General features: G+C 48.0%; 1 non-coding gene across 1 annotated transcript; it reads left to right on the top strand.

Moving 5' to 3' along the window:
- The first annotated feature begins 1,444 nt into the window (after window positions 1-1,444).
- TRNAT-AGU (transfer RNA threonine (anticodon AGU)) lies at window positions 1,445-1,518 on the top strand. The gene has a single exon. It is a non-coding gene; the product is annotated as a tRNA-Thr (tRNA).
- The last annotated feature ends 6,178 nt before the right edge of the window (window positions 1,519-7,696 follow it).

Here is a 7,696-nt window from a genome sequence, read left to right as displayed (position 1 = left end):
GTGAAGGGTTAAAGTTCATGTGCATTTTATATAACAACCTGGTCTATGGATTGTGCCAGCTCTTTTCCAGACCCAAAGTCCAGAGTATAATCAAGGGACCAGAAGCCTAGCAAATAGTGACCAGCTAAAAGAAAGCTGGGGTAAACAGAAAGCCTTGCTTGCTGAGATAGGCTTGGTCAGCAATTTGCCAGGTGTTGGAGCTAAGAACTAAATCATTGTGTCTTATTCACAGCTGTAGATTGAACAAAGAATCCCTGTTCCTATTGCGTAAGTCTCTTCTGTAGGGAGACGTTCTTCCCAGAGATCCAACCTTGAGTTTATGAAAAGTTGGCAGATGTCAGTATAAGATATGGCATCCTTCCACCTCCCTTCCCAGGGACCAATGCCTTGCCTTAAGACACACAGAAAACAATCTTTATTGCCATATACTTTCACTGTTTCTTTGCTTTAACCCCTAGGAATGTACCTGGAGGACAATCAAAGGAGTTGCTCCTTTCCTATGGATCTCAAATCAGAATTCAGCATAGATATTTTATACTAATAACATTTTATGAAAGTATTCATGAAATGTTAACTTGCTAACTTGAGACCATGGGTGGAGACATTATGTAACCTGTTAAACTTTGGCTACTTTGCTTATCATGTCTTGCAGCAAAACCTATCCCAGAGTTTGGAACTCCCTACCCCGTCACTTTCCCCCACCCATGGAAAATCTATATATTCTATTGTCATCAATTTAGAGTGTCTCTGAGCCTAATAAGCAAGGTGACACTCTGCCAATGCTGTGTGTAATAAACTCCTGTTCTTGCCCTCTACACAGTGGAGATTTATGTCCTTCACAGACACCTGCTGAATAAAGAAGCGATTCAGCATCCAGCTTGGCTGAATGTGTCTTCTCTTCCCACAACTTGGTGATCTTCTGAGGAAATGGAGAAGACTGCCTTTGCCTAGCTGTACATTGCTTGCAAAAGAAACAAGTCTTTTTGGTGGCAAGTGTTGAAAGGAGCCATTAGACAAATGTGGAGACAGGAAAAATGTCCTCCAACTCAACTGGCATCTGTGGATGTTGAAGTCACAACACAAAGTGCTAAACAGTATATGAGCACAGGCTGGTGTCAGAAGAGTCTCTACCAAAGCCTGTTCCACCAGCAGGGGCCTCTCTGTGCACAGAACTCCTGGTAGTGTGATGGCTGCAGGCAGTGGAGAACTCTATTTTGGCATCTCTTTGTCAGTGAACATCTACAGAGGCTGTTTAAAGGTCTCTAGATAGTGATCTTTGGGAAGAGCTGGCTGAAGTGTCTTCCTAGTAACCAGGAGATCCTGGCTTGGCCTGCCAGTTCTTCCTTGCAAGTCTTGAGGGAAATGGGGAATGTCTGTAGTTTGGAATTTGCAGGTGTTGTCCTGGACCATCAAAGGGAACAGTTGCAAGTACTTTCTCAAGGCAGGCACCTTGGCTTAGCTGGCTAAAGCACCTGTCTAGTAAACAGGAGATCCTGGGTTCAACTCCTAGTGGTGCCTTGTTGTATGGCTTTTGTCTCCTCTGCTCACATTTTCCTGTGTCTTTCTAGGAAACAGAAGAGACCTCCCTTGGTATCCAAGTCATTGCTTGCTAAGGAAAAGGCTTCTTTGGAGAGAAACGTTGGAAAGAATCAAATCACAAACCTGGAGTTGATGAAAAGGCTGCTGTGACTGGCATTGGCATGGTGGTTGCTTTGACTGCAATTGCTGCAACATAAAAGCCTGCACAACACGTCCTTGTGATTCACTGGGGATGTCCACACACAGATGTCATGTCGTCTTCCTTTTGATTGTCACTGACGAAAAATGGAGCAGCTGGGAGAAAAGTCCCAGAGGCACTTGCCAGGTAAAGTGGAGGTTAGAGATGCAGAACCCAGTGGTGGTGCCTTGCCAAATGTGTCCACTCCTCCCACTTTTTGGTCAATCTTTTGAGGAAGCAGAGAAGACTGCCTCTGCCTTGCAATGCAAATGCTTGTAAAAGAAACCGGTCATTTTTTCTGACAAGTGTTGGAAGGAGGCACCTAAGAAACGTGGAGACAAGGAAAAGGTCATCGTAACTCAACTTGCATCCATAGCTCTTGAAGCCACAACGCAGAGCACTGAGCACTGTACGACCACAGCTGGGGACAGAAGGGTCTTTTTCAAAGCCATTTTCCACTAGCAGGGTCCTCTCTGTGCACACAATTCCTGATAGTTTGATGTCTGCAGGCACTGGAGATCACTATTTTGGCATCTCTCTCTCTCTCTCAGTGAGCATCCTCTGTGGTTGTTGAAAGTCTGTGATGGGATCTCCGGGATGCAACCTGAACAGTGGGACCCCTGAGCCCTTTGTCCCACCACCTGGACTCCCTCTCACACATGTGATGCTGAGAGAAGCTGTGAATCTCTGGCACATATTGCACTTACACAGACATCCGTAGATAGGGACACAGCCAACTGAATTACATGAATGCTTCTGCAGTCACTCATAACACTAATGATAGAGAGTCACCCCCCCACAGCTCTGCAGCCTTGCACCCCTGGATCATACCATCTTGCCTTAATCAGAAGCCTGATCAGTGTGAGTTTATTACGCAGGATCCACCCCTCCCTCACTGTGAATACTACATTAACCAGCCTTGTAATGGAGCTGAGATTTCCTAAGAACTTCAAGCAAAATACACCACTTTAAGTACAGCATAAAACAGATTTATTAACTACAGACAGATGGAGTTTTAAGGATTATAAGTGGTAGGAATAAAAGATCAAAGTAAGTTACCATGGAAATTAAAGATAAATTCACAATCTAAACTTTACACCTTATTACACTAGGCTGTATGCACACAGGAAGGCTTAATGCTCGAGCTGCTGCACATGCTGGGCAGGCTTAAGGCCGGGCTCCCATGGCAGGAGAGAAGAAGAAGACTCGGCCCCTGGAGGGGAAGGCTGGGGCTTCCTGGATCCCATTTGCTCACAGTCAGAGCCCTGCCCCCACTCCGAAGTCATCCATGGTGCCCCCAGGTCGGCCAGAATGGAGCAGCGGTTTTCACTGCACTATGTTCACTTATGGCTTACAGGCAACTCCCAGACTCACCACAGCCCACCATCTCGGCCAGAAAGGAGCCCACTCAGCCTCACCATTGCTGCTTTTCCTTCCCCCCAGAACCCCGCTTCTCCTTGGCTGCAAGAACCCATCCCTGGGATGCCAACAGGCAGCCACAGGGGTCTGTCTCCCAGCAGCCAACCGCACCTCCATGGGTTCAGCCCTCAGAAGGGCAGGTGGGGGTTTCCTGGATCCCAGTTGCTCACAGCCAGCCTAGCCTCCACCTCTAAAACCATCAGTCACGCTCCCAGGTTGGGTATAAAGGAGCCGCCATTCTCCACTTGGACTCAGCTTTGCTTGTTTTCCTTTCACCCAGAACCCCCCTTCTTCTCCTGGGCTGCAAGTAGCCAACCTTGGGAAGCCAAGAGGCAGGCACAGGATTCTGCCTCCCAGCAGCCAACCACACCTCCCTAGGCTTTGCAGAATGAAGGGTGGTGCTCTACTAACCCCACTTAGCCGCACAGCTTCTTCCCTGCCGTCCTCAGCTCAACTTTCCTCTATTGCCCCATTCCTGCCTCACTTCCTCCTTTGGCCAGTCACACCAAGGAGCCCAGCAGGAAGTGAGAGCCTCTATAGGCCAACCTCCAACAGCAGAGGTGGCCAAGCCACAAGCCTCCAAAGGGTGACTGGCCTAACTACTCTAGGTTCTCCAGCCTGACACCAAGGTGTTTTCTCCACTGCTGTCAGCATCCTCTGTCATGCAGGGGTTGGAGTTATCCCAGGGACAGGCCAATAGGAGGAGTGGTCTTTCTGAACAACAAGGGGATCTGGGAAAAGGAAGCCAACATGTTTCTGTCTGGCTTTGAACCAGGGACCTTTTGCGTGTTAGGCAAACGAGATAACCACTACACTACAGAAACTCCACCTACTTAGCTGTTGCTCACTCTGGCACAGACCGATGGACAAATCTAGAGAATGTGGTGGTAGCCCCTCGATAGGTCAGCTGGCAGGGCAGAGGACTGGAGCCAGCACTCAGGAAGTCGTCCTTACCTCACCCGTGTGACTCAAGCTTGAGGGAGAGCTTCTTTTTCTTCTCCTTGCTGACAAAGAGCAAGAGAAGAATGAAAGGTCAGGTGGGCCAACTCGGTGCAGAAGCCCATGCTGTCTTTTCCAGTTGCATAGCCTGAAATGAGGGACTCGTGGCAGTTAAAGGAACTGCTGCACTCTCAGAAAACATCCCTCCCGTGCATAAAGGAGGTTAAAAGAGCCTGTTAGTCTAGCACGCTCCCAACTGAACTGTTTCAGCAGCTGCTAGGTTTCTTTTTGGCCTGTTACTTTTCTGTCTGGGATGTTGTTGTCAGCTGTGGCACAGAAAAAGGACGTCATTGCGAGCTGCCCATGAAGATAAGATTAACTTTTGCCTTCCTTGCTCGGCTTTACTTGCTTCCTCACCCTATTCCTGCCTTAGTTTCTGTGTTACCTGAAGGCAACGGGGGCCCAGCAGTACGAAGAGGAAGTTAGACAGCTAGACCCTGGTGGCAAAAGTTCTACCACTGCTTGCTACACCACTCTCTTCTCCCAGCTTCACATATTGACCGCCAGGGACTTGGTGCCCAGCAGCGCAAAGGCAGTGGAAAGAGCCACCCTCGCCTTGAAGCTCTGGCTCATTAAACCGTATCTTCAGTCGCTGATGGCCAATGAGGGACAAACAGCGCTTGCTATTTTAGCACTTGAAAATGCCATTGGTCAGTCATTGGATCTCTTTAATGCTGTTACATAACAAATGAAAATAGAATCTCAGTGTGACATTCTGTACCTTTGGGGGAGTGTGCTGTAACCCCCATATTCCTCATTTTCATATAATCGTGATCTTATATACAGAGCATGCCTTGTAAGGCATCAGGGGAAAGGATATGATCTGCTGAAAGTCATTTCTCTACCCATAGATGTTTACCATTTATGCATATGAAGTTATGAGAATTGTGCAGTGTGGCTGTCACTATGCTGTAAGGTGGGGGAGTCAGCCAAATATTAGCTCCTCAGTGACAACAGCAAGGAAAGTAACCAACACCCGGACAGGGTGTCAAACAACCCATCAACAGCCATTGTTCAGCAAGGGAGCTACAGTGCAATTACTTACCTGCAAGAGGACACCCCAGGGGAATTGCTCAGACTTGCTTGGAGAGACGCAGTGATGCTCACCTGACTCTAAAGGGGGATCAAAGCCAAGAGGGAAGAAAGGACATGATAAAAGCAGAGACATTTGCCATGCTTTATCTCTCTCGTCCACCTACATCTACAGACACCCCCACACCAAGCAACTGAAGCGCTGACGAAAGGGGAGAGCCTGGCTGAAAAGCCACCAGCCGGCCTGTGGTGAGAAGCATCTAAGTTTGTAAGGGCATTGAAAGGGTTAAGATCAGCTTAGAGTGCATTTTGCTTTTATTTCACAAAAATAACGAGGAGTCCGGTGACACCTTAAGAACTAACAGATTTATTTGGACACAAGCATTCGTGGGTAAAAAGCCCTCTTCTTCAGATGCATGGAGTAAAAATTGCAGATAGAGGCATAAATATATATTGGAACATGATGTAAAGGGAGTTACCATACAAGGGGAGAACCAGTGTTGAAGGCTAATTCAGTCAGGGTGGATGTGGCTCTCTCCCAATAATTGACAGGGAGGTGTCAATACCAAGAGAGGGAAAATTGCTTTTGTAGTGAGCCAGTCACCCCCAGTCCCTCTTCAAGCTCAAATTAATGGTGTTAAGTTTGCAGATCAGTTGTAACTCTGCAATTTCTCTTTGAAGTCTGTTTTTGAAGTTTTTTGAATGGCTTCTTTTAAATGGCTACTTTGAATGGCTACGTTTAATTGTGTTATTGAATATGAACATGTAAATGTGCTATGGAAGTCCCATGTGGTCTAGTGGTTAGGATTCTTGGTTTTCACCCAGGCAACCTGGGTTCAATTCCCCACACAGGAACAACCCAGAGCTTCTCCTTGGAGGAGAGGCAGAAAACAAAAAGAATGGGAAGGGATCATGCCAGCAGCAGAGCTGTATAGAGTTGGGAGCAGTACTGGATTTGACATAGTGCTAGGCCCAAGCTCTGAAGGGACCTGTAACAGTAACTTCCTCCCCTCTGCAGAAAGGGAGCCTCAAAGCAGCTTGGATTTAGTAGGGGAGCTGAGACCTCACAGGGCCCTGGGAGTTGTAGTTCCTTGGCCAGCTCCCTGCCTTGGAGCAGAGAAGGAACATTTCCCAGCATTCCCTTGGCTGCTATCAACAGGAAAGGGAGGGGAGAAGCTGTGAGACTCCATGCGCTGCAGCTTGCTGTGGTTGGGGGGCTGGCTGCTAGAAGCGGGTGCCACATGTGACTAGGGAAGAGGTGTGACCAAGGAGTAGAAGGCTTTGGCCCAGGTAGCACCCTCAGGAGACTACCCCAGATGGGCTTAGGGATGCTGGTGTGACTGCGCCTGGCAGCCCCCAAAGATGGAACTGGGTGGACTAACTGGACAGGGCCCCTCTCTATCTGAAGCTGGGCAAGGGAGGTATGTGGATCCCACCAGAAGGTAAAATGGTAAGGAAGGAAGGGGAGGCTCTACTGGACCTGGACAGCTTCAGATACAGGACAGGAGGATTTCCACTTCTGAGCCATGAAAATAGAAATTGACTTTTCCTTTCCAGATGTATCTAATATTCATAAAGGGAATCTAGCCCCTGCCTTCCAGATCTGAACACCTCAAAATCAAGAGTGTTCAAGCTCAATTTGGGCAGCTGTTACTTCATTTCTCCCAAATCAAATATGCTGATCCACTGTCATTTACTGTAGAAAAAGAAGGAGAAAATTGAGCAACAAACATTGGGGTCTTCCCAGTGCTAACGAGGGCTGGAATTGCTATTTTCAACAGCCATTACACTTTTTTTTTTAGTTTTGTTTGTTTAAGACAGTGATATTGCACAGGCAAATTCCCCATAGAAACAAAGAATGGAACAAAAGAATAATAAAGGCACCTCAACTTTCCTCATTTATGTAGGACAGTCTTATTAGATGGATCCAGACCTCTTCCAGTCACAGAAGCTGAAAATTTGTTCCACTTTACTGCAGTTCTGTAACCATGCAGAAACCTAGAGGAGGAAAGTGCCTAACTCCAGACTCTGCAGCTGCCTAGGGCCAGTGCTGAGGATTTAGAGTCCCTAGTGCTGCCCTTGCAAGGTTCAAGCATGCTCAGCCTTGGCATTGCCTCCGCTCCTGCGGCTAGTAGCTGCAGCTGTCTAAGGCTGGCCTCTGGCAGTTGCCCCATGGCTGTAGCTGGAGAAGCTACAAGTGGCTCTATGACTCCTGGGGCCATTAAGCTAGAGCACCTAAAGACACTGGAGTTAACCTCAAGGAACAGAGGTCACCAGTAGGAAAGGAATATCGGGGGAGCAGGGAAGGCGGGAGCAGGTCAGGCTTGCAGAGGGAGCTTCCAGCTGGTTGGGAGCATGTCCAAAGTAGAAAGGAAACAAGTATGGGGAGAGGTGGTGGTGACCAGGTAGCAGACTAGCATGTAGATGGGAGCAGAGGGAGAGATGCTGGTGTCTTCAGATTCCCAAGGGCTAAGTCCTCACTTTGGGGAAATGGTGTTTGCAGGTGGCTTGCTCACATGGCAGGATGGG

This window comes from Gopherus flavomarginatus, chromosome 2 (assembly GCF_025201925.1).
Source record: "Gopherus flavomarginatus isolate rGopFla2 chromosome 2, rGopFla2.mat.asm, whole genome shotgun sequence".
NCBI lineage: Eukaryota > Metazoa > Chordata > Testudines > Testudinidae > Gopherus > Gopherus flavomarginatus.
The sequence above is the reverse complement of the archived record's forward strand: the minus strand, read 5'-3'. Positions and strand labels throughout refer to the sequence as shown.